A 14,421-nucleotide genomic window follows, 5' to 3' on the forward strand; every position below is an offset into this window, starting at 1 on the left:
TTTGAGTAATTGTTTTTTTTTCTTTCTATTGGGATATCGTTGATTTTTGCTGTGTCTTTGCAGAGTAGGTGCTGGTAAGTGTAGAAGTCTCTTTTAAGTGAGTCGTATAGTTTTTGAGTATATAGATCTTTGTGATAAAGGCACACTTTTTTAACTTACTTATTTTGCACAGTTTTGGTTGTTGACTTGTTTGTGCAGTCTCCTTTCTCAGTAAGGATAATGGCTAGCCTCAGGATTACTGTTCAGCAGGTTGTTGGTATGCTTTTTGATTCTTCCTCTAAACATGGTCCAGAGACTGACTTTGATTCTGAGGCAAAAGTGGGAGGGGAAGAATCAGGCAGTGAGTTTTCTCTCCACATGGCATCATCCGGTGATGAAGATACTCTCAGTGTAGATGAAGCTACTCTTAGTGCAGATGAAGTGCCTGTGTTAGAGGAGGACATAGATGTGCTGATAGTCCATCAAGAAGCATCTGGGCTGCAGCCTGGGGCTGAAAGACTTCCCGTTGTATAGTGAGGCAAGAGGCATCTGGGCTGCAGTCTGGGGCTGCAAGACTTCCCATTGGTATAGTGAGACAAGAGGCAGATGGGCTGCAGCCTGGGGCTGCAAGGCTTCCCATTGAAAGTGCTGACCTCTGGGTTGCCCCAGGCATGGTGCAGCCGGCTTTGGTCAGACTTTACTGGTGTTCCAGGGTGTAGAGTGAATACTGAAAACTTTTTGCAGATACATTTTTTTCAGTTGTTTATGGACGATGTGTTTTTGGCAGAGATTGTTGAGCAGACTAATTTGTATGCTGAACAGTTTTTGAGGGACAACAGTGCCAACCTTAAGCCCTACTCTAGAGCTACCCGGTGGACTCCCACAAATCTGGAAGAGATGAAGAAGTTCTTGGGTTTAACTTTCTTGATGGGCTTGCTAAGGAAGCCATCAATGGCTTCATATTGGTCTACTTGTCCCTTAATGGCAACTGCTATATTTCTGGCAGTCATCAGTCATGATAGGTATTTGCTTCTGCTTCGGATGATGCATTTTAGCGATAATAGTTTAGCTTTGCCACAAGATCACCCTGATTGTGACCGTCTTTTTAAGATTTGGCCTGTCATTGATCACTTTGTTGATCAATTTTCAGAGATCTATGCTCCAGGGAAAGAAATAGCAGTGGATGAGTCTTTTGTGTTGTTCAAGGGCGGCTTGGTTTTTAGGCAATACATTCCTAGTAAGAGGGAACGCTATGGAATTAAGCTGTATATGCTGTGTGACTGAATATGTCTCTAATTTCAGCGTGTACACCGGTAAGGAATCCAGGATTAACCCCCCTGGTTGTCCGTCCACTTTTGGAGTGACTGAGAAAATTGTGTGGGAACTTGGTAGAGGATATTTTACCAAAGGCAACCATTTATATGTAGATAACTTCTACACTGGTATGCGGTTGTTCAGGGAATTGGCCAAAGTGGACACTGTTGCTTGTGACACTGTCCGCTCTAACCGTAAAGGTTTCCCAAAAGAACTTGTTTGTCAAAAGCTTGTGCGGTGACAGTGCAGTGTGTTGCGTTGTGAGGAGCTTCCAGCTGTGAAGTTTTCAGACAGGAGAGATGTCTACATGCTGACCACCATCCATGATGAAAGTACTGCACCTGTGACTATTTGGGGTCCGGTTGCTGAAGCGCGCAAACCTGTGTGCATTTTAGACTATAAAAGGCACATGGGTGGTGTTGACAGAGCAGATCAGAGGTTAGAACCTTACGCTGCTCTTCATAAGGCTTACATTTTGTACTAGAACTTGGCTATCCATCTTTTCCACTTGGCAACCTTTAATGCTTTTGTTGTGTTCCAGGATTCTTGTCCTGATGACTTTTGCTAAGTTTCAGGAGTCTGTAATAGGTAGCCTTGTTTTAGTGGAACAGGCAAGTGTTCCTAGAGTTGGAGTGGTAGAGGATGTTGCTAGATTGAAAGATTGCCACTTTCCTGATCACATTCCTCCCACACCCTCAAAAGACTTTCCCAGTAGGAGATGTAGAGTCTGTTGACATGCGGAAGGAGACTCGTATGTACTGCCCCCAGTGTCCTTCTAACCCTGGGCTGTGTGTGCCCGCTTGTTTTAGAATGTACGACACGCAAAATAATTTTTGGGAGCATCCATGAGTGGTAAAGTGAACTGCCTGGCCTCTATTGTTTAATATTTTTTGTTCAGTTTCAAGGTTGGCATTTGTGTAGTGTATTTAGTTTCAGTTTTTGTGTTAGCAGATGTGTATCTATTTGCAATTTGTTTGTGTTTTCTTATTTATATTAAAAAAATCCTAAATGTGATAGCGGTGTGCGTGGTCTGGCGCTTGGCTGGAGGTGTGTTTGGATTGGCGCTTGGCTGGCAGTGTATACTGGTGCTTGGCTGGTGGTGTGTTTGTACTGGTGCTTGGCTGGCAGTGTGCGTTTACCTGGCGCTTGACTGGCGGTGTGTGTGGACTGGCGCTTGGCTGGCGGTGTGCATTGACTGGTGCTTGGCTGGCGGTGTATGTGGGTTGGCACTTGGCTGGTGGTGTGCGTGGACTGGCACTTTGCTGGTGCAGTGCGTGGACTGGAGCTTGGCTGGTGGTGTGCCTGGACTGGTGCTTGGCTGACAGTGTGTGTGGACTGGGGCTCGGCTGGCGGTGTATGAGTAGTGACTTGCTGCTGGTCACTACACACACTGCTAGCTGAGCACCACTCCATGCAATCCATCAGTTTGTGTAGTTGCTGTGTCAGGAATGTGGGTGTGTGAAAGTGATGGGCCCTTGAATGGCGCTGTCTGCTGGTGGGAGTGTTGTAATGTGATGGGCCCGCGGCTGACGGTGTTAATGTGTTGTATGTGTCACTTGTATGAAAGGTGTACGAATGGCCTGTAAAGATGTTGGTGCCTTGCCGTGGCTTTACAGCTCATGAGCTGTGAGTCGATGGTTCAGTTTCTCATCCTTTCAATTATTAACAGTGCATTTAATATTTGTGAAATCACTTGCTAATAGAATTGTATATACTGAACCATCACTCACCCTTGTGCCAAATCCAACCAGTATATGTGTGTGCTTGAAGATTAGAAGGCTGTACAGTAATGTTTGTCTTTCTGAAGCAGGGTGTACCTTGTCCCTGTTTGTGAATGCTGTGATGTGTTGGTTTCCTGCCTGGTGGTGTGAATGGTCTTGTGTGTATCACGTATGAAAGGTGTGTGAATGGCCTGTAAAGCGGTTGGTGCCGTGAAGTGGCTTTACAGCTCACCAGCTGCGAGTCACTGGTTTGGTTTTTTGTCCATTTAATTATTGACAGTGCATTTCATTTTTGTCAAATCTCTTGTTAATAAAATGTTATATACTGAACCATCACTCGCCCTCATGCCAAATCCAACCAGTATGTGTGTGTGTTGGAGGAATAGATGGCTGTGTAGGAATCTTTGTCTTTTTAGTCTCGCTGCCATCTAAGATTACCTACCAACTGTAGATATTGTAGTACATGGTGATGTGTCTCTGGTGAAGTCCAACAAGTTATTTTATCCACAATGTCCTGCAAACCTCAAAATGTCTGTCACAGATTCCTTGCAATATTGTGCCAAAATTCTCACACTGCAGGAATAAATAATTGATTATGTCAAAATTATCTGGTTTTGCAAGGGAGGTCACCTGGGTTATTGGCTCCATGCTTGGCGTCCATCTGGGGAAACCTACCAAACCCCCACATTTCATAAAACTAGACACCGGGGGCTTCCAGGGAGGTATGGCTTGCATGGATCCCCCACCGTTTTCTTACCCAGAATCTCTTGCAAACCTCAATTTTAGCTGGAAAAATAACTTTTTTCACACATTTTTGTGTGGAAAAGTGTGGCATCACTGGGCTCACACAAATTTCGTACTGCCCAGTGTTCCCCCAGGTCTCCCGATAAACATGGTGCCTCACTTGTGTAGGATCCCCAAGTACCCGCGACAGGCAAGGGCCCAAAAGTAGTGAGGCGACATCAAAATAGCCTATCTCAAAACCATCTGGTTTTGCAAGGGGGTCACCTGGGTTTTTGGCTCCGTGCTCGGCGACCATCTAAGGAAACCTACCAAACCCACACATTTCTGAAAACTAGACTCTCAGTGGCTTACAGGGAGGTATAGCTAGCGTGAATCCCCCAACGTTTCCTTACCCAGAATCCCTTGCAAACCTCAAATTTAGCTGAAAAATCACTTTTTCACACATTTTTTGTTTGGGAAAGTGTGGCATCACCAGGCTCACACACATCTTCTACCACCCAGCGTTCCCCCAGGTTTCCCAATAAAAATGGTGCCTCACTTGTGTGGGAGGCCCAAGTACCCGCAACAGGCAAGGGCCCAAAAGTAGTGAGGGAACATCAAATTAGCCTATCTCAAAACCACCTGGCTTTGCAAGGGGCATCACCTGGGTTATTGGCCCGTGCTCGATGGCCATCTATAGAAACCTACCAAACCCACACATTTCTGAAAACTAGACACCGGGGGCTTCCAGGGAGGTATGGCCTGCGTGGATCCCCAATGTTTCCTTAACCAGAATCTCTTGCAAACCTCAATTTTAGCTGAAAAAATATATTTTTTCACACATTTTTGTGTGGGAAAGTGTGGCATCACTGGGGTCACACAAATTTCCTACCGCCTAGCATTCCCACAGGTCTACAGATAAAAATGGTGCCTCACTTGTGTAGGAGGCCCAAGTACCCACAACAGGCAAGGGCCCAAAAGTAGTGAGGCGACATCAAAATAGCCTATCTCAAAACCACCTGGTTTTGCAAGGGGGATCACCTGAGTTTTTGCCCCCGTGCTCGGCGGCCATCTAGGGAAACCTACCAAACCCACACATTTCCAAAATTTAGACACCCGGGGGCTTTCAGAGAGGTATGGCTTGTGTGTATTCCCCAACATTTCCTTACCCAGAATCCCTTGCAAACCTCAATTTTAGCTAAAAAAATCACTTTTTTCACACATTTTTGTGTGGGAAAGTGTGGCGTCACCAGGCTCACACAAATTTCCTACCACCCAGTATTCCCCCAGGTCTCCTGATATAAATGGTGCCTCATTTGTGTGGGAAGCCATAGTACCCGCGACAGGCAAGTTCCCAAAACGTGGTGAGGCGACATCAAAATTGCCTATCTCAAAACCACCTGGTTTTGCAAGGGGGGTCACCTGGGTTTTTGGCCCCATTATCGGTGGCCATCTAGGGAAACCTACCACACCCACACATTTCTGAAAGCTAGACTCTCAGTGGCTTCCAGGGAGGTATGGCTTGCGTGGATACCGCAACGTTTCCTTACCCAGAATCCCTTGCAAACCTCAATTTTAGCTTAATAAATCACTTTTTTCACACATTTCTGTTTGGGAAAGTGTGATATCACCGGACTCACACAAATTTCCTACCACCCAGCGTTCCCCCGGGTCTCCCAATAAAAATGGTGCCTCATTTGTGTGGGAGGCCCAAGCACCCATGACAGGCAAGAACGCAAAACGTTTTGAGGCAATATCAACATTGCCTTTCAAAAAATGTTTGATTCCACTAAATTGTTTTACCCAGAATGCCCTACAAACATCAGATCACAATCACAAATATTCCATGAATATCTGAGCGAACAAGTTACAACTCGGGCCATGTGAAGTCAATGTGGCGTCAATGAGGTCTTCACATGTTTATAGTTTTTGTCTATTAATATGATTTCCATTAGGCCCATCCACATATGGGGGGCTGGGTTTTAATCAGGAGACTTTTAGGAACACAGTGGTAAGATGTTGACAACTGGCTGAAGTGAGCAAACATTCTATTGCATCAATATAGGAACAATAGTGTTTCTTGACGCGTACTTTGCAAATCGAAGGGCAGTCTGTATAACAAACATTGTGGGTATCCACACGCAAGCTACACAATCCTGAATTCCGCTGGGTCTGTAGATTTCAGAAACTCATAGTGTTATGTTATGTTATGTTATAGGTGTTTGTATAGCGCACGGCTGCCCCAGCCAAGGGGTGTCCGGCGCTAGCTGCCATTGTCCAGGGGACAGCTGAAGATGTAAATTGAGGGGGGGTTGTCCTGAAGTGCACATAACATAACTAACTAAAAAGGTAAGTTTTGATGGCTTTCCTGAAGGATAAAAGATCGTTCATCTCACGGATCTGGGCTGGGAGCCCATTCCAGAGTTTGGCACTCACTGGTTAGAGGCGGCAGACCCGAGAGCAGAGGACGGCCCGGGACCAGGGTTCGATTCCCGGCGCGGCAGGTTTCTGGACCAGGGTCAGTGGACTCGATAATTCTCTCGCCTCGGTGCCCACTCTGATCAGCGATCACACTCGGCAACTCTGGGCATTAGCTTGCCTCATCTTCACTAAGGGCCCACCAGACCGCCGGGGATGCCTGGTCTCACCCTGGAGATACCCATTAAGGGACCATCTCTCAGGGAAGCCAGGAAGGGTTTCGCAGCGGTCGAAGCGCCTTGGGACCCTCCGGGTAAGTAGTGCGCTATATAAATGCCTATACATACAGGTTCTGTCCCTCCGACCGAAGGGTGCGTCGAGGAAAGTAGGGAGAGAGGAGTGGACATAACATGGGGGGGGGGGGGGGGGGGAGGCGAGTTTCAGAATTTTAAAAACAAGGCACAAGGATTTAAAGTGGATCCTCTTTTCAACTGGGAGCCACTGTAGGCTCTTGAGAGTAGAGGAAACCGATTTGTGCCGGGGTAGACCCGTTAGGGCTCCCGCGGCAGCGTTTTGGACTCTCTGTAATCTAACTTTCTCGGCTATGTTAGTTCCCAACAAATAGGAGCTAGCGTAGTCCAGCCGTGAGAGAATTGCTGATTGTACCACCACTTGGCGGGTCTGGTGATAAAATATTTTAAAATAGGCTGGAGGTTTCGTAAAATTCCGAAACATGTGGCAGCCACTTTTTTAGTATGGTGGGTAAAGTTCAAGGCAGAGTCCACCCATACTCCTAGGTTTTTTACCACATTCTTGGGTACAGGTGGTTGGTCCATAGTTTCAGGCCACCAGTTGTTTCCCCAGGCCGTTGTGTCTTTACCTAGCAACAGGACCTCCGTTTTGCCAGCATTAAGTTGGAGGTAGTTTGCTGACATCCAGCTGGTGATGTCTGCGAGGGTATGTTTGAAGTTCTGTGCACTCAGGCTGCTCTCGTCTTTTAGTGCTACCACCAGCTGGGTGTCATCTGCGTAGGATACCAGTGTGAGCCCACGCTTCCTGGCTACCTCTGCCAATGGAAGGACATAAACATTGAACAGGGTGGGGCTGAGAGCAGAACCCTGGGGAACTCCCTGTTCAACTGGACATTCCTTAGAGAGGAAAGGTGGAATGGAGACCCTGAAAGATCTGTCTGACAGGAAAGCCTTAAACCAACTAAGAGCCTGGCCGAGAACTCCTACTTCCTCAAGTCTGGACAACAGCACCTTGTGGGAAACCGTGTCGAAGGCAGCACTGAGGTCTAAAAGAATCAGTGCTGCTGTCCTCCTGCGTCAAGTATGGTCCGAAGATGTTCAATGACGCTCAGGAGGGCAGTTTCGGTGCTGTGCCCGGCTCGGAATCCATGTTGAGACCTGTCTAGAATGGAATTAGACATCAAAAAGTTGGTCAGGGTGGAATTAACATGGGCTTCTGCCACATTGGCTGGCCAGGGGAGCAGAGAGATTGGCCTGAAGTTCTCAGGGAGGTTAGGGTCAAGTGAGGGTTTTTTTATAATGGGAGAGACCCATGCTTGCTTCCAGGTGGCGGGAATGTTGGCCGTAAGGAAGGAGGAGTTAGTTATATCTCTGAGTGGGCCTAGTATTATTTCACTAGCTTCTCTAAAAAATTCAGGTTTCAGGGGATCTGCGGGGGAGCCGGATTTAATTTTGGCGCATAGTGTGAAATAATTTTCGTGGCTAATGGCTGGAATGATGGAGAGTTTGGGTCTATGAGAGTCGGTTATGGAGGTGGGTTGGGACGTGGTGGTAAACGAGTTGTACATTTTTTTAATTTTATCCAAGAAAAAAGTGGCCAGATTCTCACAAAGAGCATGAGAGGTGTTAGGGTTATTTACAGTTTTTTTTAGCGCTAAGCTCTTTCAGGATTCTAAAAATAGTGTTAGAAGCATTCAGGCTATTGTGAATTTCAGTGGCGTAATATGCAGCTCTGGTTCTACATATATTGCGGTGGTAGCTTTTTTGTAGCTGGACATATAGGCTCTTGGGCGTGGGATCATAGTCCTTTCTCCATCTACGCTCTGCTATTTTTAACTCTTTTCTTAGTAAAATAAGCTCATTGTTGAACCAAGGACTGGATTCATGGGTTCGTGGTTTTGTCCATTTCGCTGGAATCAATGAATCTAAAGCTTTGTTTATCCGGTCACAGATACTGTCATACTCTAGGTTTGGATTCATCACGCAATTGACGGCACGCCACATCTCGGTACCGCCGCAGAACCCACCGCGACCACGGAACTATCTTTGTCATCAGGTTCTCTGTTTGGCACTTCAACTATTGCCTTATTCATTTTAAACATCAGCCAGCGTACGTAGTAGAGATCCAGCCACGATTATAGCTATTTAATTGTTCTTTTAGGACTGCCAACTATGTGTTGGTAACCACATTGTTGCTCTACGTTTTAACCTTACGTCCTCTTCAGTGCACATCAGCATCTGAACACATTTTAAAAGGGATCTTTTGTTGGCATAATTAAGGATCGCTATTCATCCATTCGCTCCATCTGCATCTACTTCTTGAAGCATATCAACACTTCCTTGGTGCACAGGTACTTCGTTACAGTGCCATTCATCTGAAAATGACATCCTTCGGTTGCATTTGACTAATTGTAACTTGCGGCTCCTGAAGAAGGCGTTTTCGCCGAAACGCGCGTCGAGTACTTTGTTACTAGATTTTTATTGCAGACACTATTAGATTTATGTGGTGTCCTTTTTAATTATATTGAGTATATACTGTATTGTTTTATGTAATTGTGTCATATAATGTGAACCCATTGTTCTTTATATGATTTTTAATATGTTGATTAAAATCATGATTTATTTTTATTAAGCCTTTCCTGTATTGTTTGCCCTTTCCTAGTCTTACTTGGTCCAATCATCTGTTGTCTGGTATGTAGACTGCCTAGGAAGTTTTTGTACACACATACTCTAGGTTAGGCTCTTCATTGGGCATGGGGGAATCTGCTGTGAGAAGGGCGTAGAATGTTGGCAGCCTTTCCTGTGTTGCAAGGTGAAGTTGCAGCCATTCCCCATAGAAAGAGAGAGCAATTAGTGTTTAGCCATATTTTTAGCAATTGTATTACATTCTGGGTAAGAAAACATAGAGGTATCCACACAAGCGACACAACTCGAGATTCCCAGTGGTCTGTAGACTTTAAAAATATTGACTTTTGGTAGGATTCCCTGGTTGTCAAATGACCTTCAGCTTAAAAATTGCCGCTCTTCTCAATGGCAAGTAAAGTGATAGGAAATGTGGATTTCCCTGCAAAGAGTTGTAACACATGGGCTCGCAAGAAGGAGTAAATCTTACATTCCCCCTGACTAGGGCTAAAGTACTGTCTACTGCCTTGAGGTGGGGTCTGGTGACAAGACGAGTAGTCGATCACTCTACCCATTCCTTTTCTCACTTTTTAGTGTAGTCTGGTGAGACTTTAGAACCCCTGGATGGGCACATGGTGTTGTTTAAACCCTATGCACCCACCCCAAAGGAGGAATAGCGTGTCAGAAAGTTCAATAGTGTATCATGGAAAATAAGTGTGAAACAGAATGACTTTAGGACTGGTCTAATCTGGCATCAGCCTTCCACCCCAAGAGCCAGCCATCAGACTATCTTATGGCCCCATGGGACAGATAGACCACTAGATCATAGGGATTATTATAATAATGGAAAAGGTGTGGGGTGTTGACCTGTCTTGGTATCTAGCACTACCACTGACTCCAAATCCTCATTCTGCCACAGGGAGGCAGAATGAGGGCATTTACTCACTCTCTGCTAGGCCATATGCCAAACCTACTCTAAATAATGAACATGTTCTCTGACTTGCCAGTTGGGTGTCATTACCACTCTGGTATAAGGCCCCAACGGGTTGTTAGGGTTCCGGGGGAGAGTGATTTGCTGCCTTTATTGTGTTTGCCCTTGATATTTATGCCTTCCACACTATGGAGATAGTGCAGCCGACAAGATTAACAGCAAATCAAATAGGTAGCACATGAATATGTTACATACAACATCAGAAGTATAAAACGAAACTTTCCAGCCATGTGACGATAGATTTAGCTATTTGTCCTTAGGCCTCTGTTGGAGGAGGGAAGCAGGGTGGATGTGCAGCATTGTGGGGATACTAAGGCCCTGATTTAAAGTTGTGTCATAACAGAACATCCACCTATTTTCCAATTCAGTGCTAAATAAAACAAGAATAGAAAGCTACTAGAGGAATTTCCTCCACCATACTATTCATATGGTTAAGTAAATCCCTACATGAATGGTTCTCCTGATTTAGCATTTACTCTATGCATTAGTGTATTTTTCATTATCATTTAACTCAAAACTGTGGTCCAAGTTCTGTAACAATTTTTTAGGGGACTATTTATTGTACCCAATGCATTAGAATTACATTAGTCTTTTCCTCTTTGCTTTTTCATTCTGTACTGTGCCTTGCAGCCATCTCCTACTTGTGCAACGGGTAACACTAATCTCTTTTTCTCTTTATTCTTCAGCAACTCTTCATTTGTGCTAGTGGTTGCACGTGGTTGGCACTGACGGTGATTTATGGCACTTGGCTTGTTTTTCATCATCAGGCTTTGACCCAAGTCAAGATAGAAAATAGGAGAAAAGGGAGAAAGAAATATGATGTAGAAAATAGGTGACAAATATAGACAGCAAGAATGAAAAAAGAATATGCAAAAGTGAGATAAAGAGAAGGGAAGTGTAGATTTGTGGTAGAATGGTGAATGAGGTGGACTATGCATCTTTAATTCAAGGCATTCTCATGGTTGCCCGTTTACTCAGCTGATTTCTGCCTCTGCATGTACAACTTCAGGACAAATATTTACCCATAGGTTATTCAATTCACTGTGAAAGATTCCAGACTTTTAGCACATTTGTGGGATGCTCAATGAGAAGAGAATCGGGGGTCTGAAGTTCAGCACTGCATGGAAGGGTTCTTTTTCATGCACAGACCAATCGTGAAGGAAGTCTTATAATGTATTTCATTTGAAGACTTGGCCATGAGATTCTGTTAGGCCACAGGTGTCTGAAAAGATTGAGGACCTGTTGACAATGCCATTACTGCCAGATATAAACTTAGAGGCAGTCACTATGGCGTTATCAGGGACATCTTAAGGTTATTGGATGCCCTCGGCAATACATAATTTGGGGCCCCATGCTCACAACTACACTCAATATATTATCCATTTGCAGCTCATTCACACCCCCAGCAACTATGGTCTGATCAGACACCTCTCTTTTTTGACCCCATACCTTTAAGAGGTCCCCAGTCCTTCAGGGGCAGGGGGGGGGGCACCATTCAATGCAAAGCATTTTAAGATTTGAGATAATAATGATCTGGGAGCCCCTTTTCATGTTGTGCAGGTGGCCGCATCATTTTTCCTTTATGCCACTGTCTGGGACTTTCCTGAAAGCTTAACGATTGGCTCCTACCAAGGTGGGGCTCTGGGCCAGTGCCCCCTCTGCCTTAAAACGTCTCTGGGTGTTATGGCCACCAGCTAAGAAACTGGAGGAGGCGGGTGTAGTTTGGACAAAAAAATGTGGATTGCGAATAGCACATCAAGTTCTAGACAGACCCCCCAGGATGTTATGGCATGGTTTAGAAAATTTGTTGGCACAAATATGGAAAATTTGCTGCACAAATGTGAACATTTTGCAGCATTTTAGCAGCATTTTATTTTGCTATTCTGCATAAAATAATGCCCCAAGGGCCCATCAAGTGACCCATGGGTGGTGGGTCATTGATTTAATTAAAAAACGTTGTCCCCAGGGCCCTCTGCATGGCCTGTTTCCGCTAAATTGTCTTCCTTAGCTCTGCCTCCTGGCCCCCACCCTGCTGACATCATTGCAGCCCTGGGTCACACTTCAGATCATCATTTTTGGTCCCTGGGAAAAGGTTTGTGAGTACTTATGCAATCTGGGGTGGTGAAGTGATTGTGGAGGTGGAATGAGAACGTAATCAGGTGAGTGAGATGGGCATGAGAGCAAGGGATGCTTGTTGGGCAAGTATGTCTCATATGCCTCAAATGGGCAGGGAAACTGAAAAGGAAGCTGTCTGGTTTGCAAGAGGCAACTGGTAGAAATAGATTTTGAGAAGTCGGCTTGCATGGCTCATTTTTGCATCTAAAGCATATTGGTAAAGTATCCATATTTCATTTCACCAGTTTGCATATTGGCATATTTAATGTAAAAATGTTTAGATTTTAAAACATGTTATGGAAAATGTAAACAATATAACTTATGTTACACTCTTGGCTCACCCTTACCACAAAGCTCTACATTGCTAATGCAATGGCAGAAGTTTACAATACAAAGTAAAATAAACAACACAGGAAAGTCACACATGGGTGATTCAGTGTACTAACTGAAGTAGTTGTTTCTTAATGTTTTAAGGAATCATCTAATGTTGAATCGGCTACTCACAATAGTAAATTTAAGTGATCTATGTCAATGTGTGCATGTCTTTGTGTCTTTATGCATAAATATGAGACACAACTCGAGTCTTTTAGCTTTACCACTGCTTGTTCTTTTTGCAGCACAAACAGAGAACAGAGCAGTAGAGTAGATTGTTGTGGTGCATAGGACAGTGTGAGAAACACGGTATAGTCAGTATTATACATAATAATAACGAAGATGTCTTTCTCCTGCTGTGCTGTAGGAACACAGCAGGGAGAAGTAGCTGACCAAGGAACTGGGAAACCTGAATTCTAATTCATGATTTTAAACTTGGACCTAAAAATGTGTGATCCTGAACACATTACTCATTTGATCTATCTCTGGATTATTTTATTAAAATTAGAACATTTAAACTTGTGCTGACCATCGACATTACATATTATTTAGAAACCAGCACATGAGGGGTTCAGTTCCAGCTACTTTGCAAGGTTTATTCGTGGAAAAACACACTGCTTTCACCTTTGGCCTTTTAACAGGTTAGGATTAGGCAGTAAAGTTGAAATGTATCCCTGAAGACCAAATCAGAATGTGACATGCATTACAATATATAGTGCGAAGCTGCTAGGCTGTCAGTGTACACGGCAACAAGTGTCATGTTGCCCCACGTTAGTTAAGTTGCAGCTTTAGAGCCTCATTTTCTTGCAGGTCCTATGAAAGTACACTATGTAAATAATACCTTTCACAACTAAAGGAATATGAGGGATACATTGTGAATTATGAAACATAGGGGCATATTATCAAGGAGTTATCACTGAATTAACAGCACTTTATCACAGCCAAAGTCGCGATAAATGTATCACCCCATTCACAAGATGATGCTAACAGCCCATAGCACCAGTTTACCCGGGATAGCAGACACAAAAAACATCTCTATCGCTAATGAGATGCAGAGTAGGAGTTCCTGTACCTAAAGCCGGGTCAACACCATCCCGCAACATTCTCAATGACCAGCCAGATTGGCGAAAAGACCACGAAACATACGATAAGGCACGTCAGCTGAAGGAAAGTAACACCTGCACTGACCTGGTGTAAAATTGGACGTCAGCCTGCACCAGAAAAGGGAGCCCAGCCCAGAGCCACAACTGAAGAAAAACAGATGCCATGGAGCCACTGAACATGCAGGCCGGACACCCAAGAGGGCCACCACCCCCAGAAGCCCCCCGGACACCCACCACCCCACCCCGGACCAACACTAAGGCAACGCAGACAAAGACAGCGACCCAGGAAAATGCACCAACTTCACCGACCCAACACCAGAGAATGTCATTGCCCACTACAGGCTCAAACAACCAACCTCCGCATCCTGACCACCATTAGCCACAGGCTGACAGTACCAACACAGTGGACAAGAAACATCCCACCTCGGACAAAGATGCAGGCCGTGATGCATCTGTTGGTCTCTGGTACCCTCTGACCAACAACCGCCCGAGTCGGCGAAGTCACACAGCCTGGCCAATCCAAGTCCCTCACAACTGTCATTGATGACACCATCAGCTTGGTACCCCACTATCTATACTTCCCACATACTGCGTAGGAACAACCGGAGACCAAGCAAGGCATCTACGCCACAGCTGGTTTCCAGCACATGTCAGGGGAAAATTGACCACACATGTTCCCCTTGTGCCCCCAGGCAACACTGCACACAATCAGCACAACAGAAAGTGCACCTATCCCCCCAATGTAAAGGCACTAGTGGACCACCGGGGAATCTCTGCCAACGTTGTCGCCAACCACCCAGGCAGTATGCATG

The sequence above is a fragment of the Lissotriton vulgaris genome, chromosome 3_1, assembly GCF_964263255.1.
Source record: "Lissotriton vulgaris chromosome 3_1, aLisVul1.2, whole genome shotgun sequence".
Classification (NCBI taxonomy): Eukaryota; Metazoa; Chordata; class Amphibia; order Caudata; family Salamandridae; genus Lissotriton; species Lissotriton vulgaris.